The 27,878-nt window shown below is 40.0% G+C and overlaps 1 protein-coding gene across 14 annotated transcripts in view; it reads right to left on the bottom strand.

The window, feature by feature from the left end:
• The window catches only part of FHIT (fragile histidine triad diadenosine triphosphatase), a 1,512,191-nt gene that overhangs the window by 1,364,677 nt on the left and 119,636 nt on the right, over positions 1–27,878 (bottom strand). Inside the window, exon 3 of one of the 14 annotated variants that reach the window (XM_061128183.1) lies at positions 12,227–12,307. The exons of the other annotated variants lie outside the window; for them this stretch is intronic. The gene's annotated coding sequence lies outside the window, so the exon portion shown is untranslated. The remainder of the gene's footprint in view (positions 1–12,226; positions 12,308–27,878) is intronic. 14 annotated transcript variants of the gene reach the window in all.

The following is a 27,878-nucleotide window of genomic DNA, read 5'->3' as shown; positions in this document are numbered from 1 at the left end:
TGCTCTAAGTGTATAAGGGTTTCGAAGGATGCACACCGAGGAGGAGAGGACATCTTTTATAATCCCACCCACATTCTTTTCTGAACGGGTGTCACAGGCATTTTCACACAGCCTGTGATTTGAAGGAACCACCTCCATTAGCGTACCTCTGTCTTTCACACAGACACCTAGTTGAGCCCACAAATTATAGTGCTCCCAAATGGCAGCTCTGTTCTTCCAGGTATACAGGCCAAACACCCTGGAGCTCATCAGCACATCCTTTCTTCCTGACCTTCAGGAGATTAACAAAATCCAATCATTTCTCGCCAACTCCACCTCTACCTCCCAAATCAAGCCACCACCATGTCTTGGCTGGATGCCTGCAATAATTCTCTAACAGCCTCAGCTTCTGCATGTGCTCATGCACTGTCTCTTTTCACTCAAAGCCTCCCAAAACCTAAGTCAGACTGCAACTCTGGTCAAAAACAGCCTGTACCTGCTCATCTTACCCAGAGTAAAACCCTACGAGGCCCTTGCTGCTGCGGTGCCCAGCCATCTCTCCTGGCTCTTCTCCAATGCTCCCACCCGCACCCCCACCCCGACCTTGCGCTCTTCCTTCCAGCCTCACATGCCTCCGAGTTTTCCTCCAATAGGTGTGGCATGTTTCTACCTCAAGAGTTTTCTACTTGCTGCTTCCTCTGCCGAGGATACCTTTCTTCTGGGGAGCCATGTGGCTGCTCCCTTAAGACAGTCACGTCTGGCCCTGAGATGCACTCACAGATGCACTGCACTACCTAACAAAGCACACAAACCAGCCCCCACCTCCACCCAGTCACTCTACCCTGCTGGATAATTCTTCATGGCACTCTCCTTACCCGAAATCATCTCATCACCTTACCTCTCTCCCTCCTTCCCTCCCTCCCTCCCTCTTTCCTTTCTGTAATCACTATCTGTCCCCCAACAGAATATAAGCTAGACCAGAATGAGGACATGCTCTACTCTGTTCATTTCTGACCCTAGAATAGGGTCAAGCCCAGAGCGGGCGCTCCAATTGTTTTGATTAAAACTCAATCATGGCAGAGAAGCGGCCCCACGATGCAGAAGGAAGAAACTGCTGCATCTACAAAATGCAACTGCTCTGCTTGAGTGGCTTGAGCTCGAGCTCCCATAACAATGGGTGATAGAGGTCTAAGCACATAATGATAGTGCTGGGGTGACAGGAAGTGAAAGACTTTTACTCTTGAAGAAAGCCAGATTTGATCATATGGTAGATTTGCTCAATGGCATTTAGGTGTTATGGCTATAAAGCAATATTCTTATTTCTTAAACTCTTTTCTAAGAAAAAATAAATAAAACAGAAAACCTTTGATCTGCCAGTCTGAAATTGCACTCCTGAAACAAAACATTTTACACTCAATTTTTGATAACACAAGGTTTATTAAAAGGTAGCTATTATGTTACTGCAGAATTAATTGTATACATGCAAAGATTAAGCATGCTGTCAAAAGGTTTCCTCATTGAAAGTGATAGCTACTCCTAAGCCAGTGATGGTTTTGAGCATTTCATTTACCCAGTTTAACCTGTAAAAGAAATTGGTTACACCAGGCTAGCTCAAGGCAGGCAGCAGGAGCCAATGGAAACAACTTGGAATTTGGAGTTTGAGATCCGACTCTGTCACTCACCAGTCTGACTGAATCTTAATCTTTTCATCCATAAAGCACTGATCACTGGAAATACCTACCTGGCCCATTGTACCTTTCACTACCTTAAGGTATGCTTTTGGAGGGTCACCCAAGATAGGACTGTGGGTTGGGGACCCCATGTATTTGGTTCACCAGGATGAGCAGAGCACCTGCCACATGACAGGCACCTATATGCAGAAGAGGAAACAGAGTATCAGCAGTTAAGCAACTTGCTCCAAGTCCCCAGTTATCAGGTGCCAGAGTCAAGATCTGATTATCTGACTCCAAGTCCATGCTCTTCACCCGTATGTACTGAATACTATGCAGTACATTCATGTAAATTTAGCACTGAATATGTGCTCAGTAATTTTGGTACTTCTCTTTTTGCTCAAGGAAGGGCTGCTTTAGCACTCTATCAGCCTTAATTTTTTCCCCAGAAAAGAAAATCTATGCCTGGGAATAAAGGGAAGTCTAACAATGAGACAAGAACGCAGTCAGGCAAAGGTAAGCAGGCCTCATTTCAAGTTGCTTGTTGTTGTTTTTTTTTTTTTTAATATTCTTCTACACCTTGTTTATTTTTTAATTACTTATTTTATTTTTGGCTGTGCTGAATCTCTGTTGCTGTGCACAGGTTTTCTCTAGTTGTGGTGCACTGGCTTCTTACTGCTGTGGCTTCTCTTGCTGTGGAACACAGGCTTTCATGTGCAAAGCTTCAGTAGTTGCGGCCAGTGGGCTCTAGAGCACCAGCTCAATAGTTGTGGTGCATGGGCTTAGCTGCCCTGTGGCATGTGGAATCTTCCCGGACCAGAGACTGAACCCGTGTCCCTTGCATTGGCAGGCAGATTCTTAACCATGGACCACCATGGAAGTCCTCATTTCAAATTCTAATTCCTCAAACTGGCCTTTCCTGCATTTCTCCAGTGAGTGGCCGAACTATGTTGCCATAACCTGGAAGGCAGTTCTGCCATCAGGAAGGCCAATGAGAACATTCTGACAACTCACTGGTCAGTAACCCAAGAACTATTAAAATCTCTTTTCAGTTTCTCTGCCTTTTCAGGGCAAATATGTCTACTTCAGTAGTTATGACCATTAGCTGGCCTGATTCACAAGCAGTTCCTAATTAAATAGGACTATTGAACACTGTGAGATATGAAATCTCTTGCTGCTAAATTTCACACGGCCAAAAGCAATGAGAATTTGTTTAGATATCCGCAGTGCTATATATTTGGGGACCAGCGGTTATGAGACACTGAAACCAATCATCATTAAGATATCCCTGTCTTGGCTGCCAGAGAATAAAGGTCCCCACACAGAGCTACCTGCCTAGACTAATGGTCAAGAGGCTGATGAGGCATTAATGAGTCTATGAATCAAAATTTACCAAACAAACAATGCCCCCATAGGCCTTGGCTTCTAGTTATTTCTGTTTGACTGTGTCTTGGAACTAACTGTGAAACAAGATGACTGCATTTAGATGTCTTCATTAGTGGCCTATCCTTAAACAGTTCTTTCAACCAACCATCCCAACCTCATTTCTTTCTCAGAAAAATAAATAAAGAGGTTCTAAGTTATACTCCAGTATTCTTGTTTGGAGGATCCCATGAGCAGAGAAGCCTGGCAGGCTGCAGCCCATGAGGTCACAAAGAGTTGGACATGACTGAGAGATACAAGGTTATATTAAACACAAGAGTTATATTAAAAAAAAAAAAAAAAAATCCAGATACTAACAAAAGGCAACTGTATTAACTCCTTTGCACTAAATGTATTTGTTTCTGTGATTCTTTCTCTGGGAAAACTTGAGTGTATATTGTCAGGAACTACCAACTAGTCAACCCTAACTGTGTACTAGGCACCACGCTGGGAGCTTTGCATATGTCAACTCTGAGTTACAGAGCCTCAGGTGGCTCAAGAAAGCCTTCTGTGCCTGGTCACTTCCTTGCTGTGTGTTCTCACAGCACCACGTGCCTCTCTGTCACTAGTGAAAGTGAAAATGTTAGTTGCTCAGTCGTGTCTGACTTTTTGCGACCCCACAGTTAGTTGCTCAGTCGTGTCTGACTTTTTGCGACCCCACAGACTGTAGCCCACCAGGCTCCTCTGTCTATGGAATTCTCCAGGCCAAGCAAGAATACTGGAGTGGGTTGCCATTCCCTTCCCCAAGGGATTTTCCTGATCCAGGGATCAAACCCAGGTCTTCCACATTGCAGGCAGATTCTTGACTGTCTGAGCCACCAGGGAAGCAAGCGTATCATAAACTCCTTTGTGTGATTATTTTACATCTCTCTCTTGAACTGAACTATAAGTTTACCAACACTGTGTTTATTTTTGTTTCCTGTTACAACCCCAGCTTCAAACACAGCACCCAGCACACAGCTGGTGTTCAGTAAATATCTGACAAACAAGTGATGGAAGCACATAAAGTCTACGACACCTCCCAGGTTGATAGAGCCGGTAGGTAGCAGAGTCGGGATTTGAATTCAGCCTCCAGAGACTAGCACATGGTCTCTCTCTGGGCTGGGCAGGCTTTTGCATCAAAACACATCAAACAAGGAACAAACAAGAGCAACTATTACTATCACCACAGTCTATACAAACATAAGAAGGCAAAAGAAGGTTTCTCTATGGCTATTGAGGTATATTACAGACTCACTATAGAATGAACAGGCTTACCAGGTGGCATAGTTGTTAAAGAATCAGCCTGCTAACACAGGAGACATAAGTTCAATCCTTGGGTTGGGAAAATCCCCTGGAGAATGAAATGGCAACCACTTCAGTATTCTTGCTGGGATAAACTCATGAACAGAGGAGGCTGGTGTGCTACAGTCCATAGGGTCACAGAGTTGGATGTGACTGAGTCTGAAGCATGAACGAATAGAATAACATTAGTGAGCACAAGAGTAAATCAGAAAAGTTTTAAGAGTACAGTAAAATCATGACCAATCTTTCCTTAGGGTCTCTCTTCACTTCCTATTTATATTGATTCAAGTTTATTATTATTATTAATATTATTATAACTGAACACGTAGGACCCAAAGGATGTTGACCAGTGGAAAATGCCAAATTCTTAGTTCTCCAACAAGCAAACCTAACTGACAATAATTTTCTTACTTGGTTCATAGGAGAAAATAAAAGTGCCTCCCTGAGCTGGTGTCTGGCACATGATAAGGATGCTATTATTGTTGATACCATTTATTCTTACTAATATTTGTTCTCTGGTGACTATTGGCAGCTAGGAGCCTGAGCTTTGGAGTTAGTCAGATGTGGACACAGAAACTCATGTTACTGTGAGGCACTGGCCAAGTTATGTAATCTCAAAATTTCCTCACCCATAAAATAAAGATGATAACGCTATTTATTTTTGTAAGTGCTTGGCATAGAATCTGACAAAGATCGGTACCACCAATGATACCTATTTTCATCATCTTCCTCATTATCAGTATTTAGCCAGGTGTGAGCAGGAAGAGTCTCATCTTAGTCATGTGACCAAAACTTCCAGAAAGACAACTTCCATGCTGGACTCAGCCCACTGCATTTATTCCTGCCAGAAAACAGCCACCTTACAGCTGGTTTTTCCCCTTTTTTACTCCTTAAAATTCAGTTCTGATTTTTTTTTTACATCCCAATAAAGTTTTATAAATAAATATGAGGAAGAAAAGAGGCTTGCCTTGGAATCTGGAAATGTGGCTTTTGATGCTTATCTTACATATGCAAAGTTGTAGGTTACAGGTGTCATTTCAGCTGTTTCCCCACCCCCACCCACCAGTGGTTCCTTCCTTCTCTCAGTGGCCCTCCTAGTCTCAGCAAAGCAGGAAACATACATTCGCCACAACCCTGTTAGGGATATTCAGGCTGGAGACCATTAGACCAGGGGCTCCTCACAGGAGCTCGCCAGTGCATCTAATACAGTTTTTTACACTTCTTACCATGCCATCTAAGGCCCAACATTATTTAGTCCAAACATCTTTGTGCTTGCCACCAGGTCAAAAGATGCTCTTTCCCTTAAGAACAGCATTTCAATTCAGTAGACTGGTAGGGCATATGCCAATATACCCTCTCCCTTCACATGTGAGTTTCTGTTGGCTATTCTGTGGCAAACCATCTACTCATTCATTCACAATTAATTATTGAGTTCTTGTTCTAGGTGCTAGGGATGCATGAGAAAGAATGGTGATTTCATGTAGCCCACATCCTAGAAGGAACAATATAATTAAAGTAAATAAATAAAAAATACACAATCACAATTGGAAAACAGTAGAAAACAAGGTAACCAACCTTAGATTGGAAGACACAAAGCTGAAGCCTGGTGGATAAATAGGAGTTTACCAGGTAAGAAGGAAGCACTGTGTTTAGAGAGAACTTGGCAAAGCAGTGGCACTGAAAGTTTATCAAGAAGGATGGTGAATAGACAGCAGAGAGCAGTGAATGAAGAGGCAGAGAAACAGGCGAGACCAGCTACTTGGCAGAAAAAAGATGAGAAAGATGACAGTAGCTGGACAAGGAAGGGTGACGGTAGAAAAGGAAAGAAACCCTATTCTAGAAACATCCAGAAAATAAAACAGAGACAACCTGCCAATGGAATGGACTTGGGGGAGGGGCAGGGCATGGTGCGGGTGAGGCAGGCATCCAGAAAGACTCCTAGGTTTGTGACATGTGTAAACAGATGAACACAGGTGCTGTTTATTAATCTAGGAATTTATTCCTCAAGATACCTTGAAACAGTTGAAAGGAGATGATGTGGGGACAACCACATAAAAGTGCATACAACTCAGAGGAAAAGGCTGGGCTGGTCATTGTGGCTTGTAAGAAAGAATAGAGTCTGTGAAGAAGAGGGCTTGAGAGCACTGAATAAAGAGAAAGACAATGCATCTTAATATGAGAAATGCATGAATAAAACAATAGCAGAATCCCACAAGCTCACAGCCAGGGACTTTTCTCCAGGACCAAGCTCATCTCCCAAACAGCCAAATGACCCTATACATTATACCATTGTATAGTCACATTAGAATCTTATCACAAAATCAGTTGTAAAATATCGTTAACTCCCTCCTTCCAACCAAAAAATGTTGGCAAAGATAAAATGAATGATTGAGGGAAATTCTGGGATTTCTTTACAAAAACAACATTTACAACAGGTAAATGGCCCATCAGTTTTCCTACTGTTTCTCGAACATTTCTAAGTGAAATCCCCAGAATAGCAAAAGAGAATGATCCTAGAGTCCTGGCAGGGTACAATCTTACGCTTCCCTCTCCAAATGAAAACAATTTTTAAACCCTAGTGTGGTACTTTAAAAATTCATTCAAGTTATGCATACCACTGCATAATATATATGTATTTATATACATATATAATACATATTTCCATGTAATACTTTTAATATATATATGTTTAATTTTCCCAAATATTGAAGTAAAAATAATGTGCTACGAATGTGCCTCAATTAGCCTATGACATTGGGGATGCCCTTGTCCAGAGCTTTGCATGCAGTGTAGAACTCATTATCTAAGTTGAGAACCATGAAATTAATCTGAGATGGACTAAAGAGGTTTTTCCTTGGAGCAGGGACTAGAGTCATGACCTCTGGAAGTCACTCTTCATTTCCCCTAATCCTATAATATATATTAACAATAATATTAATATTAAAATCACACTCAGTGGTTTTTAAATTCAGTCACAAGAAGGTAGTCACTATGGTACATGGTAGGGTACATGTACTACAGGGAAGGTACCACTTTAAAGATGTGGAAACTGAGACACAGAGAGGTGACTTCACTTTCCTAAAGAGAAACAGCCCAAGAGTGCTGGCATCATGATTAGTACCCAGACAATCCTAGTCTATATATAACTACTATTGATTTCCCTGCTATTTATTTTTAGTATACTCTTCTTGCTCCTCTCGGGCTTCCCAGGTGGCTCAGTGGTATAGAATCCGCCTAGCAATGCAGGAGATGCAGGAGATGCAGTTTCGATCCCTGGGTCAAGAAGATCCCCTGGAATAGGAAATGGCAACCCACTCCAGTATTCTTGCCTAGAGAATTCCATGGACAGAGGAGTCTGGCAGGCTACAGTCCATGCGGTTGGAAAGAGTCAGACATGGCTGAGTGAGCGAGGACACATGCATGCACTTCCTACTTTCACTAGTGTTTTATACTTGGTGATGGTCAAAAGCAAAAACTAAAAGGCATGCTTTAAAACTGGGGGAAAAAAAAGCTTTATCTTCCCCAAACATAATTTTATTTAACTGAAAAATATATGTGTGCAAATTGGACATTTTGGGTACATAAAGTCAAGTGCTACTAATTAAGTAAATGAGTGATGAATCATAATATCAACACTAGTCATTAAATAAAATTGCATATAAATTAGATTTACCAGATAGTTCACAGTACAAAAAAAAAAAAAATGAGAGAACTTTAAGGAAAGCTTCCAATAATTTTATTTTTAAAACCTATATAATAATGGACTCTCTGGGACTATTTTATACTATGACTGCAAATAGAAAATGGGAGAGCAAACTCTGTGATGCTTTCTATTTCTCTCAACATTCCTCTAGAGTGGCATCTTTTAAGCAACATGAGACAGGATTTAACTCACCCAAGAGAGGTCACCTTGCTTGAGGGGTAGGTTCCTTCTGTCTAAATTCAGTTTACTCAACCAAATGTACCACAGAACGGAAAGCAGGGCATATTCCTGTCCTGAAATTCTTCCTATATTAAATAAAACGGCCTTACTTTTGCAGCAAATGAGCCATGAGATACAATGCCAGAAATTGGTTTGGAAGAGTGAGTACATATTCTGAAAAAGCGTGTCTGTATATTTTATAATAAAAAGTCCCTGGACAGCCCTGGATACCACAGAAGATGTAAAAGGGCATGGGAATGCAAATAGGGACAAAACCACACAAAAAGACTGAATGCATCATCACTGAAAGAGACATTTATTCTTCTACAAACATATACATTGACTGATGGTTAATTTTATCTGATGAGTGGTTCTCAAGTGCCTCACTGAAATGTCATTGCCCTGGAGCTTGTGTCCCTGGCACAGCTAGGGTAAGTCACTACTCCCCCAGTACAGTTTCCTGTTATTTCCTTCCTAGAACTTTTCAAAAGCTCTAATTGTTTCCTCTTTAGTTTTCCCACTTGCTAATTATCTACGACACCTTTGTCTGCCAGGTGCCTTGTCATATCAGCAGTGCCTAGCTCAGTGCCTGGCACCCAGCAAAAAATTCTAAAAAAAATATTTCCTGAATGAACAAAATAAGCCATGAGTGGCAAGCACGAAACAACATTCCTTTGAGTTCTTTCTTACAAACCAGATTCTATTTCATTTCATTAAATATTTTTATTTACTGGTTATCTTCTGAAATTACTCTGGGTTCTCATTAATAGGGAGAAACTGATTCTATCTTCGGCGGGGGGGGTGAAAAACTTTCAGTCACTTGCTCCAAAGGTCTTTTAAAATGATGTTGTAGCATAAATTGGTTCAAAAGCAAGGTCCAACATTTTATTACCTCCAGATTTATTCAGAAAAGCTGAAGGCCTGTGATAAGGCTCATTAAGTCGCTGAAGGGCCTATCTTCACATGCCTTTCACACAAAAGGTCTCAACTTAATGCCAGGTAATTACTGTTCATTTTCCCCTGGTTATTTCTATTTCCTGAAGATTCCCAGGGAAGTTGGCCTTAGTGGACACTCCCTACAGTTTCACACGTGAGCACAGTAAGAAGGGTCATGTTTACCAGAGGATCTTTCTGAAGGTGCATCTAAGGAAGGAAAGATGACTCTGACTCTAGGGTCCAGAATTTAAACACAGATCATCTATAAGTCACCCTCCTTCCAGAATCAAGGCCAAGAGAGACAAGTTCCTGGCATACCAAGTGGCTTCTGTCTACTTTTTAAATATATCACTTTTTACAGTACACATAGCCTCTTCCACATGTATAGGGTCATGGATGTGGGCTCTAGCTCCAGCTTTGTTGTTGTTGTTTGGTTGCTAAGTCGTGTCTGACTCTTTGCAATCCCAAGGACTGTAGCCCACCAGACTCCTATGCCCACGGGATTTCCTAGGCAAGAATACTGGAGTCAGTTGCCATTTACTTCTCCAGGGGATCTTCCCAACCCAGGGATTGAACCCACATCTCTTGCATCTCCTGCATTAGCAGACAAATTCTCTACCACTGATCCACCAGCCAAGCTTTATGGTAAATATGATCCTAGTCCCACTGGACTCATCAATGGTACCAAGGCATTCAAATTCCACTATTTGAGAACCAGCCCAATAGATGGGGAATACTGAAAAAAAAAAAAAAAATCCTATTTTGGGCATTTTCATTTCAGTTTGACAGGGGAAAGTGGGATAACTCTTAGAGGTCACTGAAGCCACCAGACCTAAATTATACCTGCTTTTATATTTAGTCAGTTGTTGGCTGTAATTCACCTATCCCCACTACAATGATTCAACCTACAAACTTGTCTCTCAGTGGGCTTTCCTCACCTCAGCAGTGTCCATGGATGACCAGCCAGGTCATTCATGAGAGTCCAGCTTCTTAAAAATACTATCCACAGTCCAGTGAACTTCTAGGAAGGGCAATGACTGGGTACAGAGTGAAATGTCAATAAATACTGTTCATTATAATTGCTGTTGTTCTTACCAAGAATGGCACCCCATTTCCCAAAATACTCTATTTGTGCCTACAATGCCACAAAGATTTTCTGATGAGTCAATACTTTGCTCTTTTTTTTTTCTTAACTTGAAGTACAATGATTACAAATATAGACTTTGAATTCAAAGAGCCTTGGACTTGAATTTCTACTCAACTTAATTTTTGACTGGTTATTCTACTTCTGTATATAGCTAAAGAAAGACACACATGGGTTCTATGTGTTAGACAAATGAAAATCAATGGAAACAATAAAATAATCTTCCACTTAACAAGTCTCTCCATTTGTTTTTCAAAATCTCCAGGCTATTGAATGTGCCTCAGCCTCCACTCTTTCCCTCTTCAAACTTCAGCATCTCCTTCTCCAGCTTCTCACTGCACTGGGCTGTGAGAACACAAATAGTTCTCTGGTACAAACATCCTCAGAGTTCTGCCACAAACACAGATGCCTGTGAAAATTACACAAAACTTCCCAGTGAGAAGTAGCAAAGCAAGGTCGATTTCTTACATGGCCCCTTAGCTACAAGAGCTAGTTAAGTATAGTAGCTAAGAGCATAATCTCTGACCCTCAAATGACCTGGGTCCGATTCTCTGCTCTATTACCAGGGTGAGAAAGATGGCTTTATCACACAGAGCATGTCACATCAGTTCACCATGTAGAAACAGGGCTGATAATAATATCAAGTTCAATGGGCTGTTACACGGATTATTGCGGGTTATTCTGTAAAACCCTTAGTAATGGTATCACTTATATAGGAGCCAGTCAATAAACATTATTATATTTAGACATTATATTTAGACATCTTGGGTATGTGGCTTCCAGAAGACTGTTTATATTAGATGGTCGCTATAGACAGGCAACATATAGATTAAGTCCTCCAAAGGAGTAAACTTAGCATATTTGAACTTGGAGTCTTGATCTTAAAATGTTACAGAAAACTGTTCATTCACAACAAATCAGGAATCACAGGAAAGGGAATACATACTCCCTTGGCTTTTTTAGCAAGCCAATTCTACCTAAAATGTCAGGAGACCTTTCTCATTTCCAGAGATGTTTCTGGAAATACCAACTGCTAATTGGTTTTCAAGATTCATTCCTCAAAAGTGGCATTTTTTCAACATTTTTTAAACTAGTAAGATGTTAACATGAAACTTGTTAAGAGGATGACCAAAATACAATGGAAAAAACAGGAAGCACCTGCTTCTTTTTCCTGCCCCATCCCTCACATTATGCTTGCTCCCTTAATGGTAGAAGATGGATACTCTTCAGCCAAGTAAAAGGAAAAAAAAAATATGTGAATAATGTAGTACCACTAGGATCTAGTTCCTTGAGCTCCCAGCCCATTCCCAACAGGTTCACAATCCACAGCATGGATAACTACATGGACAGAACAGAAAAGTTAGGAAGGCAGGGGGTGAAAAATTAGAATCATACCACTGAAGAGAGATAAATTATACTCTCTTCTACACAAGAGACAACATAGTACACAGACATATCAAGTCTGGGTTTGGGTGACTGCTGGAACAAAATGTGTTTTGAGATCAGAACTGTATATTTGAAAACCCACTGGCATAACACTGGCCTATGTGTCTGAGTTCAGCAGTAAAAGGTCAAAATTCCCTGTGTCTAGGACTGTCCATCAAGCTAACCAGGGCAGAGCCTGGAGAAGGGCATGGCAACCCACTCCAGTCTTCTTGTCTAAAGAATCCCATGGACAGAGGAGCCTGGTGGGCTATAGTCCATGTGGTCACAGAGTGGTCACAGACGACTGAAATGACTTAGCATGCACACACAGCCAGGGCAGAAAGCCTTTCTTTGAATATTCCATCTCTCTTCAAACCCCACCATCCTTTATTTAACAGAGGGCAGTTAATGCACATATATGATAACACTGTGGTAAATATTTACCAACTGTTCGGGGACAGGGAGATGCTCACACTGCAGTGTTTGCCAATTTCCGCGGTGTAAACACATTCACCATGTCTATCACTGCAGGAAGGTGAAAAGAGATGCATACAGTCAGCTCTGACAAATAGGTACAAATGGATTTCAACAATGCCTCAACTGTGCTTTAGGGGATGAAAACCTCACTGGCAAATATCCTTTTCAGGTATATGTGGTTGATGTCAAAGCAGCTTTTATACGGCAAATTATCAGAGTTCAAGTATTATTTAAGTACTGGAAATGGAAAGATAATTTCTAATCCATTTTCTATCTGAATGAAATGTTAACTTCTATCATCCATCTGTGCACTTCCTCTTCTAGTAAATGTGATTTTTTAGAATTTTCTTTTCTCTTTTCAGCTCTACATCTGCCAGTGTTTTCCATTTGCCAGCTCCCAACATGTCCCCAATTACTTCTTTTTTATTTTATAGCCTACATGCTGATGTTTCATCAGTTACAACTGCTGGGTTCCACTGAGCATTAACAGTCTGCAGTGCCTCTAGGAGGGTACATAATTCACTAAGTATACCAAACCTCTTTTTCTCCAAAGAGTATTGTTTAATATAAATATAGTGTGAGGTTAATGTAGTCCCAAAGAAAGGTTTTTTCCCTTAGAAGCATCAAAAATGGGAGAAAAAAAAGAAAACATGATTTATAGAAGACTGGTTTATACACTAGAATAAGAAATCACATGCATTTAAGAAGTATTATTTCAATTGGCATATTTTTACCGAACAAAAAGAAAAAAATTAATTGAGTATGTGAATAAGTTGATATTTTAACCTATTCAATCAAAATATTTTTGATAAGAAATATAAAAAAAGGAAGCTGAAACTACCTCATGTTAAGCATAAAAATGCTTGAAGACTTAGGATTTTAGTCAAGAATGAAGTAAAAGGAAGGATCAAGAAAAAAATTGTTTTTAATTTGACTTCTTTTATAAATACACAGTCATCATCCATAAAAAGTTCCTGAATAACCTAATAGGTTACCTGTAAATTTCCAAGTATGTAGGAGGAAACCAGAAGCAAATGCCTCAAAAATAATAAAAACCAAATCACTTCACTCTAATGGTGACTTCAAACAGGTACTATTTTCCAAAGTTTTATAAAAATTCCTTCTGGCAAACACTTACCTTTTATTTAAGAGGTAAATAAAAAATCAGGTTTAACTGTTCAAAGCTATCTAGCTTTAGACCAGAGTTGCATATAAAGAGTGAGAATGGTAGAGGAGCTTGCACTTGGGTGGTGGGGTGGGGAAGAGTGGGGAGGAACAGGAGGAGGTGTTATCTTTGAAGGGCATTTTAAAGACAATAGCAGCAATATTTAATATTTATGGAATATCAAGCAACATTTCCCAGGGGGCAGTGTTAAAGAACACTGATAAAGAACTTGGCTCTCATTGCACGAGTCCTAAGAACTGAGGGTTCAATCCCTGGGTCGGGTCGGAAAGATCCCCTGGAAAAGGAAATGGCAACCCACTCCGGTATTCCTGCCATGGACAGTCTGGCAGCTACAGTCCATAGCATCACAAAGAGTCAGACACAACTGAAGCGACTTAGCACACATGCAAGCAACACAATAAGCCTCAACATGCATAATCTTCTCCAGTATCCACACTACTATAAGGTAGGCATTACTAATCTCATTTTACAGATTAAGTAACTAGAGAGAGTTACCGCTCACAATTTTAAGTAAACAACCAAGGTCTAGAGCTTAGCCAAGTCTTATCCTTAGTGGGAAAAGGCAGGGGTGGAGTCCATGTCGGTGGAAGGCATCAGTCATTTGCTTTCATGCTGCAACTTCTAATTTCCAGACATGGTGTTAGCAACCAAAATCTCACCACCTTTAAAACTTATTAAAAAGATGCTATTTCTGCAGGATAGGCTCAGAGGCCAGACTACTGCCCCGCCACTTCCTGTTCACCCCCCATCTATCCATTTGCTGCAGTTCCACAATGAGTAAGTGGCAGAGCTAAAATTCAAACTCAATTATGTTTGACTCAAAAGGAGCAAAAATTTTTAACATTTCAGGCCAAATGTATTTTGCCTCTCAAGAGGAAAACAAGAGTAGTGATTAGATCAAGCTTTCAAGTCTGTGAATGTGTCCAGAAAAAAATAATAAGTCATTATCTCCAGTTCCTTCCATGCCTACCCTGTGATTTTCAGCAACTACTAATTGTCTGCAAAGTTCCTTGCAGATGCCCCTTCTCCAGGATCAGAAATCTTCCTGGACCTTCCCTCAGAATAAGCCTTCCCATTTTGGATAGAGACAGGCCAGACTCATCCTATAACCCAGTTGTTCTCAAAAGATGACCCCTAGAACATAAGCAGCAGCATCACTGGAGAACTTGTCAGAAAAACAAATGTTCAGGCCCTACCCAGACCTACTGAACCAGAAATTCTAGAGAGGAGGTCCATATCTGTGTTTTAACAAGCCTACCAGATGATTCTGATTCCACTCAAGCTTGAAAACCGGTGACTCAAGAAATATGTATAGAAGTCTCTGTGGGCCCATGAAAATCGCAGCTTGGCTGCCCTACCTCCATCCTCTGCTCACAGCTAAGCTCACAAATCAGGGCTAGACAGATGTTCCTCAGGAAACTTACCAAGCTCCCAACCGCATAATGTCCTCTGAGCTCCCCTTTCATAGTGTAGCACCGCATAATTCAACGCATGTTTATGTTTAGTATCAGTCTCTCCAACTAAACACTAAGCTCCAAGAGAACCACTGTATCTTCACAGCATAACTTTGTGGCTTGGCATACAGTAAGTGCTCAATAAGTACTTTATAAACAAATAAATTATTAAAGTTTGTAATGGTCAGAGAGCGGAATGCAGCATCTATGACACATAAGAGTCTCACAGTTACATTTTCATGTATTCTTCAGTCAAATATTTATCAAGTATCTACTTAGGTCAGACACAATCCTAGATACGAAGGCCAACCGTGAATAAGACAGAAATCAGTAACTAAAACAAAGAACTTGTCTTTATGCCTTCTGGGTCTTTTTTCTAGTTGGGGGAGATAGGGAGTAAAACAAAATTAACTATGAAAAAATACTGCATTTTAGGTGGTGATGAGTAATGTAGAAGAAGACAGAATTGAGAAGGGGGATGAGGCAGTCCTGAGGTAGGAAGTGAGGGAGGCTGAAACTTGAACAAAGTGGTCAGAGTAAGTGTTGAAGGAGTCACATAAGATCACCTACATGTTCATCAACAGACAAATGGATGAAGAATATGTGATGTGATGTGTGTGTGTGTGTGTGTGTGTGTGTGTTTGTGTGCACACTTGAAAAACAGAATACTACTCAGCCACAAAAAAGAATGAAATTTAGCCATTTGCAGCAACATGAATGGACTTGGAGAGCATTGTGCTGAGTGAGATAAATCAGACAGAGAAAGGCAAATACTGTATGACATCATTTATATGTGGAATCTAAAAATACAACAAACTAGTGAATATAACAAAAAAGAAGCAGACACATATATAGAGAATATTCTAGTAGTTACCACTGGGGAGAGAGGAGGGGCAATACAGGAGTAGGGAATAAGAGGTACAAACTATGAGGTATAAAGTAAACCATGGGACATATTGTACAGCACAGGGAATATAATCAATATTTTATAATAATTATAAATGGAAAAGAACCATAAAAAATTGAGAATCATACTATTATAAATCTGTAATGTATATAATATTGCATAGCTACTTCAATAAAAATATATTTTTAAAAATCTCAAGAAGGTAAAGAAGCAAGTTCTATACTATAAGTACCTGGGAATATGGCATAGGGCTGAAGGCACACAGGCAAAGCATCCTTGAAAGGTTGGAAGAACAGCAAAGAGCCTGGATGAGTGATCAGGAGGAAAGTAGGAGGAGATGAGGCAAGAGAACTCCCAGGGTAGGGCTAGGCGATGGGGGACAACAGTTGCAGGCAACTGTTATGACTATAGTCTCTTCTCTAGAAGAGAAGACTTTATCTGACTTATGTTGGAACTGAATCACCTGACTTCTGGGTTGCAACTCAGCAGAAAAAAGGAAAGCAAGAAGCAGAAAGACCAGATAGGAGTCTATCTCTATAAACCAAGTGAGAGGTGCTGGGAGCTTGACCCCAAAGCAGCAGTACAGTGGTAAGGAGTAGTTGCATGCTGGGCAGAAGACTAGACGCTGCCAAGGCCATGCATATTTTGTGTGCACGCAAAACTAACTGTGTGTCCCACATAATTGTGTGTCAGGACACAGTTAAACTCCCAGAAGAAATATGTTATATAAAAGATCTGTATAAGTGAGATAGGCATCTCAAGCTTTTAAATAGCAAAGAAAATACAAGGAAGGTATATTTGCAATAATCACAATAGGCAAAGGACTATTTAACCTAACAATCTGAGTAGAAAATGGAGCCCCTGGACAGTTATGTTTCCCACAATGAAATATTAAGTTTACTCAAGAACACCGCAGAGAAGGCAATGGCACCCCACTCCAGTACTCTTGGCTGGAAAGTCCCACGGACAGAGGAGCCTGGTAGGCTGCAGTCCATAGGGTGGCTATGAATCGGACACGACTAAGTGACTTCACTTTCACTTTTCACTTTCATGCATTGGAGAAGGAAATGGCAACCCACTCCAGTGTTCTTGCCTGGAAAATCCCAGGGACGGGGGAGCCTGATGGGCTGCCATCTATGGGGTCGCACGGAGTCGGACACGACTGAAGCGACTTAGCAGCAGCAGCAGCAAGAACACCTCTTCAGACACAGACACAAAGAAAGACTTTTGAACACAGAGGGAGAAGAAGAGGCTGGGATGAATTGAGAAAGTAGCACTGAAACATAGGCATTACCTTATGTAAAACTGATAGCTAGTAGGAAGTTGTTATGTAACACAGGAAGCCTAACCTGGTGCTCTGTAACAACCTAGAGGGGTACGATGGGGTGGAGGGTGGGAAGGAGGTTTAAAAGGGAGGGGACATATGTATACTTATGACTGATTCACATTGTTGTATGGCAGAAACCAATACAACATTGTAAAGCAATTATCCACCAATTAGAATATTTTCAAAAATTATATACTAGAAAAAATATATAACTGAATCACTGTGCTATACACTTGAAACTAACATGACATTGTAAATCAACTATATGTCAATAAAATAAAAATTTTTTTTAAAAATCTCTTTACATTTTCCACTTAGCTCTACACATGGAAGGTATTCTAAATGCCTATGGTTGGTTGGTTTTAAAAAATGCTTTGGTAATAAGAAATATTAAAAATATGTATAAGAAATGACACATCAAAGTTGTATGACCATATACTATATTTTTTTTATTGTATTTATTTTTGTTACCCACACTACATAGAATAGGAGATCCTAGTTCCCTGACCAGGGATTGAACCCATACCCCTGCAGTGGAAGCTTGGAGTGCCAACCACTGAACTGCTGGGGAAGTCCCCTGTATTTCTAATTCACTTATTCAAGTATTTAGTGAATACTTCCTATGGACAAGATGCTATACGAGAAATTAAGGAGTCACAAAGACTCACGTCGTTAATCTTTTAGATCTGGTAAGAAAAATCAGTAAACAAAAAATTTTAATGCAAAGAAACAATGGACAAAAAAAGACAATAAATAGAAAACGGAATAAACCCCACTGAAAAATAGAAACTGTCTAAGACCTATTGTTAAACTTAAGATTCACAGAGGACAGTGTGAGGCCAGAGAATAAATGAAAAATCTACAATTTTGAAGTGAAACGGCCATGGTTCTAACTCTGGTTCTGTCAGTTACTTGCTAGGCACATCACAACATCTTTAATCCTCTATTTCCTCAATCACAATGAAAGATAAAAGTAAATATCTCTTAAATTCACCAGGAGGGTTAACTTATGTAATTTAACACAATTCAAAGCAGAGAGTAAGCATACTCAATAAAGGTAAGCATACTTCCCTAATTTTTTCTTACTCTAACCTGCAATTACTTATAGATGATGGCTTCTCTAGAGCTGAAATATGCTTCCCATTATTCTGTAAGCTATGTGTGCCTCAAGAGGCTGTCCCATTCACAGTGCAGGAAGTGGGCCTGTCCTAGCTGGGTGTTCTCTTTATGAGCCAAAGAACTGATTATCCCAAAACAGCAGCAGCCATCACTGGCGACTCCTTTAGTTTGTTGATTTCAAGCCCTGCACTACTGGGATTTTAACTGACATTTTAAGATTGAAAACAATAATAAACTCTGCAGGCTCTCAGAAAGGGAAACTTACCTTATGAAAAAAAAGTTTTATATATATATATATATATATTTTTTTTTTTTCAATTGTCAATGTTTATTCTGGGAGATTCAAGGTTATCTACTACCTGTTTTTCCTCCTCTCCAATGCTTAACTCGAAAGTCATTCAAAAGGTTTACTGGCACATTAAGTATGGGCTCTGTACAAGCTTCCTACCTGAAATCTATTCTCACATAGGAAAAATGCCGAGCTCCAATAACTGTGACCTACATAAATTCAATGGTGCAAATGTAAGGAGGTCAAGTGAGGCCCTGCTGGACTGTATATGTGACCTCACACAAGCTGATCTGCAATTCTCTTAGAGCCTCACCGTCCTCAATAACTGTGAATAAACAACATCCTTGAATCTAAAAAGATGATGACATCGTACAATCAAAGTATTGATCTTGGATAGCACCTGCTGCCTTTGTATTTTCTAGAAGTGTTCTGTGTCTTCATCTATATAACACAGCAGTCCCAATCTAAGATGCAGACATAGAGACAAACATTCGAATCACGTGATCCTTGAATAAGAGGCTGCCAATAATGAAATCATTTTGTTTGTCGACAATGAGGAAATCAGGTGACTTGCAGCATCTAAAGACAGGCATAGTCTTTTCCAGCCTGGTTTGTGTTCTGGTTTCACACGACCTGAAATAATAAGAGTGTGCAACTGCTTGGTGATAGGATTAAATGCATGGAGATGAAAGACTTCAAATGAATGAGAAACTCAGAGTGCGTCTGAGTTTGGGAATCAATGAGCCAGATTCCCCCAAAGAACTGGCTCCACTCTGAAGATGGAGCCCACAAAAAATGCTAAATTCACTTTTTCACAATATAGGGGTCAATTTGATTAATAATCTTTCTGCTGCCTTAAAATCATTTGTGAACACCTGGACCCAAAAAAAAAGGGGCGGGGGGGGGGGGGTGGCAAGAGCAAAATCTTTGAAACTTAGAGAATCTGCATAGAATCAGGAGGGGAAAGAATGGAACCTTGGATATCTTAGCTACTTATGCCTTTCCATCTCATCAAAATGCTGCAAAAGTAATCAGGGTAATAAGTATGAAAAATGTTATACTTCTTGGAAAACCAGTGCTTTAGATGTTCGGTAAATGATACCTTGCTTCCGAATTTTCTTAGCAGCTTTGAATTCTTAATCATTCACTTATCCATTTAATCATTCAGAAAAAGTTTATATCTTTACTTTTATTCTTTCTGATTGCATGGTAATACCTTCTTACTGTAAAATATTCAAATGAAACAGTATTGCATAAAGGAGAAAGTATAAGTCTCTAGAAATGCCAGAAATATGTATATTTGTTAATCACTATTTTCCAGCTCTATGAAAAGTGTCGTAAGATTGCCAAAGCACATTAAGCAACACTCCAGTCCTAAAAAAAAGAAAATACACAATTTAGTAAAAGATGGTAACTAGAAAAATGAAAATACAGTATAAGAAACAATGCAAGCCATAAGAAAGGAACAAAGAAATGCTATAGGAAGTCAGACAAGGAAGAAATTTCTTCTAGCAAAGAATGTCCAAGGAAAGATTCTTCCTTTGCAAAAAAAGATCCTGTTTCTGCCACTTCTTATAACTCCAAGTGTCATGTTCCTTTTGAGTCCTGCTGCTCTATGCTAGACTTCCTAAACTAAGATCTAAGAGCTTTAGTATAATATTGTCAGACCCGCTTTCCTACTATTCCCCTACAGATTCAGCAATTCTGAATTCACTGTATACCTCCAAGCAAGGCAAACATGAAAGAAAATCGTTTGATCATTAGTCACTTTCCATTACCATTGCGCACAGGAATTGGAGAAAATATAAAAACAGATGATTGGAAAAGGATAAATGTTAAGCTCCTCTTGCCCCTTAAAAAAAGGGGGGGGGGCAGGCAAAATAAAGAAAACCTACGCTAAAAAGAGGCACACCAGCACAAAGTACTGCACACACACTTACCACTTAGTACACGAAAGCTAAACAGGAGTGCATAGGATAAAAGTGAGTGTGAAATACGTAAAAGCTGTGGCTGTGTAAAAATATGAATTTTTATTACTGCCTCAATATAGGCAGTAATAGTCAAATAAAAGAATCAGGAGGCCAAAGGTCATAGAAACTTAGTCTCTGATGAGCTGAGGGATCCAAAATGAGACATTTAAGCTATTATAATTCTCATTATTAAAACAAAAGTAATGATGCTAGCCTTCTATAATGCCCAAAGGAATCATATGTTTGAAGTTATTTTATAAAAAGACTGTATGAAGTATTTCATAAAACACACAAAACAAGGTTCAAGTACTTAGCCTCAATTTCAATGAAAGATTGGAAGACTCAGGACATAAATCTGGATTTTCCAAATGACCAGTCTCTCATTGCCACTTCCACTGACCCTTAGACGTGGGAAGGACTTAAATAACCCAATAAATAAAAACAAGACCTCCTCAAGGACAAGGACACATCATATCCCCGGCCTTCCCCCAGCATCTACACAGTGTCTGGTGCACAGTGAGTACTCAGGACTTCTGTCCTTCAGCAGCTACTAATTGCTTCACTTTCAGTGGACATGAGCATTGGTAAGTTGCACAAACTCAGGGACAAAGTCACATGGGCAGAAAGGCATGCTGGTCACATCCATCTTGGGTCGTCATTTCCACATTTCCCTTCAAGTGAAGGTCATAAGCAAACTGTCAGTACTAAAAGACTTCCTAACAGTGACGTCACTGAACACTCCCAGCCTTGCTCAGGACAGTGTGGCTGGGTGCTGGACCTCTGAGGCTGCCCAGGCACCAGGCATCTTCACAAACTTGGAGAGGAGCAGTCCAGTCTTGGCCTTTCTTCCTGTCATCTGGTGAAACACGGAATAAAACAGAAGTCCCCTCTGCCAGGAGCCCCACAGCAACATCCTGACAGCTTTGAAATAAAAAGACAGATTTCTTTTTTTTTTTATAATGTCCCCAATTTATTTTTATTTACTTTTTAATGTTTATGTTTTTTTAATTGAACTATAGTTGATTTTTAATTGAGTACTTTTTAATTGAAGTACAGTTGATTTACAGTATTATATTAGCTTCAGGTATACAACATTTTTATGGAAATATTATACTCCTATACTTCATTTAAAATTATTACAAAATAATGGCTATATTTCCCTGTGCTATGCAATATATCCTTGTTTTATACACAGTAGTTTGGACCTCTTAATCCAATACACCTAACCTGCCCCTCCCCTTTTCCTTCTCCCTATTGGTATTTTTTTTTTTAACTTTACAATATTGTATTGGTTTTTGCCATACATTGACTTGAATCCTCCATGGGTGTACATGTGTTCCCCTTCTTGGACCCCCCTCCCACCTCCCTCCCCATCCCATCCCTCTGGGTCATCCCAGTGCACCAGCCCCGAGCACCCTGTATTATGCATCGAACCTGGACTGGCAATTCGTTTCACATATGATAATTTACATGTTTCAATGCCATTCTCCCATATCATTCTGCCCTCACCCTCTCCCACAGAGTCCAAAAGACTGTTCAATACATCTGTGTCTCTTTTGCTGTCTTGCATACAGGGTTATCGTTACCATCTTTCTAAATTCCACATATATGTGTTAGTATACTGTATTGGTCTAGTGGTTTTCCCCATTTTCTTCAATGTCAGTCTGAATTTGCCAATAAGGAGTTCATGATCTGAGCCACAGTCAGCTCCCAGTCTTGTTTTTGCTGACTGTATAGAGCTTCTCCATCTTTGGCTGCAAAGAATATAATCAATCTGATTTTGGTGTTGACCATCTGGTGATGTCCATGTGTAGAGTCTTCTCTTGTGTTGTTGGAAAAGGGTGTTTGCTATGACCAGTGAGTTCTCTTGGCAAAACTCTATTAGCCTTTGCCCTCCTTCATTCCATACTCCAAGGCCAAATTTGCCTGTTACTCCAGGTGTTTCTTAACTTTGTACTTTTGCATTCCAGTCCCCTATAATGAAAAGGACATCCTTTTTGGGTATTAGTTCTAAAAGGTCTTGTAGGTCTTCATAGAACCATTCAACTTCAGCTTCTTCAGCATTACTGGTTGGGGCGTAGGCTTGGATTACTGTTGATATTGAATGGCTTGCCTTGGAAACAAACAAAGAAAGTAGGGAAAACCACTAGACCATTCAGGTATGACCTAAATCAAATCCCTTATGATTATACAGTGGAAGTGAGAAATAGATTTAAGGGACCAGATCTGATAGACACAGTACCTGATGAACTATGGATGGAGGTTTGTGACATTGTACAGGAGACAGGGACTAAGACCATCCCCATGGAAAAGAAATGCAAAAAAGCAAAATGGCTGTCTGAGGCGGCCTTACAAACAGCTGTGAAAAGAAGAGAAGCAAAAAGCAAAGGAGAAAAGGAAAGATATTCCCATTTGAATGCAGAGTTCCAAAGAATAGCAAGGAGAGATAAGAAAGCCTTCCTCAGTGATCAATGCAAAGAAATAGAGGAAAACAACAGAATGGGAAAGACTAGAGATCTCTTCAGGGATTTAGAGATACCAAGGGAACATGTCAAGCAAAGATGGGCTCGATAAAGGATAGAAATGGTATGGACCTAACAGAAGCAGAAGATATTAAGAAGAGGTGGCAAGAACACACAGAACAACTGTGCAAAAAAGATCTTCACAACCCAGATAATCATGATGGTGTGATCACTCACCTAGAGCCAGACATCATGGAATATGAAGTCAAGTGGGCCTTAGAAAGCATCACTACGAACAAAGCTAGTGGAGGTGATGGAATTCCAGTTGAGCTATTTCAGATCCTGAAAGATGATGCTGTGAAAGTGCTGTACTCAATATGCCAGCAAATTTGGAAAACTCAGCAGTGGCCACAGGACCAGAAAAGGGCAGTTTTCATTCCAATCCCAAACAAAGGCAATGCCAAAGAATGCTCAAACTACCGCACAACTGCACTCATCTCACACACTAGTAAAGTAATGCTCAAATTCTCCAAGCCAGGCTTCAGCAATACATGAACCATCAACTTCCAGATGTTCAAGCTGGTTTTAGAAAAGGCAGAGGAACCACATCAAATTGCCAACATCCGATGGATCATCAAAAAAGCAAGAAAGTGCGAGGAAAACATCTTTTTCTGCTTTATTGACTATGCCAAGGCCTGTTACTGTGTGGATCACAATGAACTGTGGAAAATTCTTCAAGAGATGGAATATCAGACCACCTGACCTGCCTCTTGAGAGACCTGTATGCAGGTCAGGAAGCAACAGTTAGAACTGTACATGGAACAACAGACTGGTTCCAAATAGGAAAAGGAGTACATCAAGGCTGTATATTGTCACCCTGCTTATTTAACTTATATGCAGAGTACATCATGAGAAACGCTGGCCTGGAGAAAGCACAAGCTGGAATCAAGATTGCCGGGAGAAATATCAATAACCTCAGATATGCAGATGACACCACCTTTATGGCAGAAAGTGAGAGGAACTAAAAAGCCTCTTGATGAAAGTGAAAGAGGAGAGTGAAAAAGTTGGCTTAAAGCTTAACATTCAGGTTGATTCCTCCAGCTCCATTCTTCTTTCTCAAGATTACTTTGGCTATTCGAGGTTTTTTGTATTTCCATACAAATTGTGAAATTCTTTGGTCTAGTTCTGTGAAAAATACCGTTGGTAGCTTGATAGGGATTGCATTGAATCTATAGACTGCTTTGGGTATGGCTGCTATCCAAAAGTCTACAAGCAATAAATGCTGGAGAGGGTGTGGAGAAAAGGGAACCCTCTTACACTGTTGGTGGGAATGCAAACTAGTACAGCCGCTATGGAGAACAGTGTGGAGATTTCTTAAAAAACTGGAAATAGAACTGCCATATGACCCAGCAATCCCACGTCTGGGCATACACACCGAGGAAACCAGATCTGAAAGAGACACGTGCACCCCAATGTTCATCGCAGCACTGTTTATAATAGCCAGGACATGGAAGCAACCTAGATGCCCATCAGCAGATGAATGGATAAGGAAGCTGTGGTACATATACACCATGGAATATTACTCAGCCATTAAAAAGAATTCATTTGAACCAGTCCTAATGAGATGGATGAAGCTGGAGCCCCTTATACAGAGTGAAGTAAGCCAGAAAGATAAAGAACATTACAGCATACTGACACATGTATATGGAATTTAGAAAGGTGATAACGATAACCCTATATGCAGAACAGAAAAAGAGACACAGAAATACAGAACAGACTTTTGAACTTTGTGGGAGAATGTGAGGGTGGGATATTTGAAAAGAACAGCATGTATACTATCTATGGTGAAACAGATCACCAGCCCAGGTGGGATGCACGAGACAAGTGCTCCGGCCTGGTGCACTGGGAAGACCCAGAGGAATCGGGTGGAGAGGGAGGTGGGAGGGGGGATCGGGATTGGGAATACATGTAAATCCATGGCTGATTCATATCAATGTATGACAAAACCCACTGGAAAAAAAATAATAATAATAAAAAAAAAAAAAGAAAAAGAAAAAAAAAAAAAAAAAAAGCTTAACATTCAGAAATCTAAGATCATGGCATCTGATCCCATCACTTCAAGGGAAATAGATGGGTAAACAGTAGAAACAATGTCAGACTTTACTTTTTTGGCTCCAAAATCACTGCAGATGGTGATTGCAGCCATGAAATTAAAAGACACTTACTCCTTGGAAGGAAAGTTATGACCAACCTAGATAGCATATTAAAAAGCAGAGACATTACTTTGTCAACAAAGGTCCGTCTAGTCAAGGCTATGGTTTTTCCAGTGGTCATGTATGGATGTGAGAGTTGGACTGTGAAGAAAGCTGAATGCCGAAGAATTGATGCTTTTGAACTGTGGTGTTGGAGAAGACTCTTGAGAGTCCCTTGGACTGCAAGGAGATCCAACCAGTCCATCCTAAAGGAGATCAGTCCTGGGTGTTCATTGGAAGGACTGATTCTGAAGCTGAAACTGCAATACTTTGGCCACCTCATGTGAAGAGGTGACTCAATGGAAAAAACCCTGATGCTGGGAGGGACTGGGGGCAGGAGGAGAAGGGGACGACAGAGGATGAGATGGCTGGGTGGCATCACCGACTCGATGGACATGAGTCTGAGCAAACTCCGGGAGTTGGTGATGGACAGGGAGGCCTGGTATGCTGCGATTCATGGGGTCGCAAAGAGTCGGACATGACTGAGCAACTGAACTGAATTGAACTGATACTGTATTGGTGTTTTTCTTTCTAGCTTACTTCACTCTGTATAATGGGCTCCAGTTTCATCCACCTCATTAGAACTGATTCAAATGTATTCATTTTAATGGCTGAGTAATATTCCATTGTGTATATGTACCACAGCTTTCTTATCCATTTGTCTGCTGATGGACATCTAGGTTGCTTCCATGTCCTGGCTATTATAAATAGTGCTGCAATGAACATTGGGGTACACATGTCTCTTTCAATTCTGGTTTCCTCAATGGGTATGCCCAGAAGTGGGATTGCTGGAATCTCCACACTGTTCTCCATAGTGGCTGTACTAGTTTGCATTCCCAACAACAGTGTAAGAGGGTTCCCTTTTCTCCACACCCCCTCCAGCATGTATTGCTTGTAGACTTTTGGATAGCAGCCATTCTGACTGGCGTGTAACGGTACCTCATTGAGGTTTTGATTTGCATTTCTCTGATAATGAGTGATGTTGAGCATCTTTTCATGTGTTTGTTAGCCATCTGTATGTCTTCTTTGGAGAAATGTCTGTTTAGTTCTTTGGCCCACTTTTTGATTGGGTCTTTAATTTTTCTGGAATTGAGCTGCAGGAGTTGCCTGTATATTTTTGAGATTAACTCTTTGTCCATTGCTTTGTTTGCTATTATTTTCTCCCATTCTGAAGGCTGTCTTTTCACCTTGCTTATAGTTTCCTTTGTTGTGCAAAAGCTTTTAGTTTTAATTAGGTTCCATTTGTTTATTTTTTTTTAATTTCCAATATTTTTTTTTTTATTTCCAATATTCTGGGAGGTGGGTCATAGAGGATCCTGCTGTGATTTATGTTGGAGAGTGTTTTGCCTATGTTTTACTCTAGGAGTTTAATAGTTTCTGGTCTTACGTTTAGATCTTTAATCCATTTTGAGTTTATTTTTGAGTATGGTGTTAGAAAGTGTTCTAGTTTCATTCTTTTACAAGTGGTTGACCAGTTTTCCCAGCACCACTTGTTAAAGAGATTGTCTTTTCTCCGTTGTATATTCTTGTCTCCCTTGTCAAAGATAAGGTGTCCATAGGTGCATGGATTTATCTCTGTGCTTTCTATTTTGTTCCATTGATCTATATTTTTGTCTTTGTGCCAGTACCATACTGTCTTGATGACTGTGGCTTTGTAGTAGAGACTGAAGTCAGGCAGGCTGATTCCTCAATTCTTCTTTCTCAAGATTGCTTTGACTATTCGAGGTTTTGTACTTCCATACAAATTGTGAGCTTATTTGTTCTAGTTCTGTGAAAAATACCATCGGTAGCTTGATAGGGATTGCATTGAATCTATAGATTCCTTTGGGTAGTATACTCATTTTTACTATATTCATTTTTCTGATCCATGAACACGGTCTATTTCTCCATCTATTTGTATCTTCTTTGATTTCTTTCACCAGTGTTTTACAGTTTTCTATATATAGGTCTTTTGTTTCTTTAGGTAGATATACTCCTAAGTATTTTATTCTTTTCATTGCAATGGTGAATGGAATTGTTTCCTTAATTTCTCTTTCTGTTTTCTCATTGTTAGTGTATAGGAATGCAAGGGACTTCTGTGTGTTAATTTTATATCCTGCAACTTTACTATATTCATTGATCAGCTATAGTAATTTTCTGGTGGAGTCTTTAGGGTTTTCTATGTAGAGGATCATGTCATCTGCAAACAGTGAGAGTTTTACTTCTTCTTTTCCAATCTGGATTTCTTTTATTTCTTTTTCTGCTCTGATGGCTGTGGCCAAGAGTTCCAAAACTATGTTGAATAGTAATGGTGGGAGTGGGTACCCTTGTCTTGTTCCTGACTTTAGGGGAAATGCTTTCAGTTTTTCTCCATTGAGGATAATGTTATAAAGAAAGGATTCTTTATAGGTTATTGGTGTGATATTGATAAAGAGCTTTGCACAACTCAGTCTTCCTTGCTTGGTATCAGAGCAGCATGAACAGGAGGACTGCACAGGGTACAACCTAGAACAGGTACTAAAGTACTCCCCAGAAAAGTAACACAGTGGAAAAAAACACAGAAATTTCTTTAAGAAGGGAATTAGATATAAAGGGAAAAAACACACACACAAAACTTTCTATGAGACAATGAGGTGGGGAGTAGGGGTGCAAACTTGGGAACAGAAGTCAATAA

Source organism: Dama dama, chromosome 24, assembly GCF_033118175.1.
Source record: "Dama dama isolate Ldn47 chromosome 24, ASM3311817v1, whole genome shotgun sequence".
Lineage (NCBI taxonomy): Eukaryota > Metazoa > Chordata > Mammalia > Artiodactyla > Cervidae > Dama > Dama dama.
This window is presented reverse-complemented; position numbering and strand designations above follow the sequence as displayed.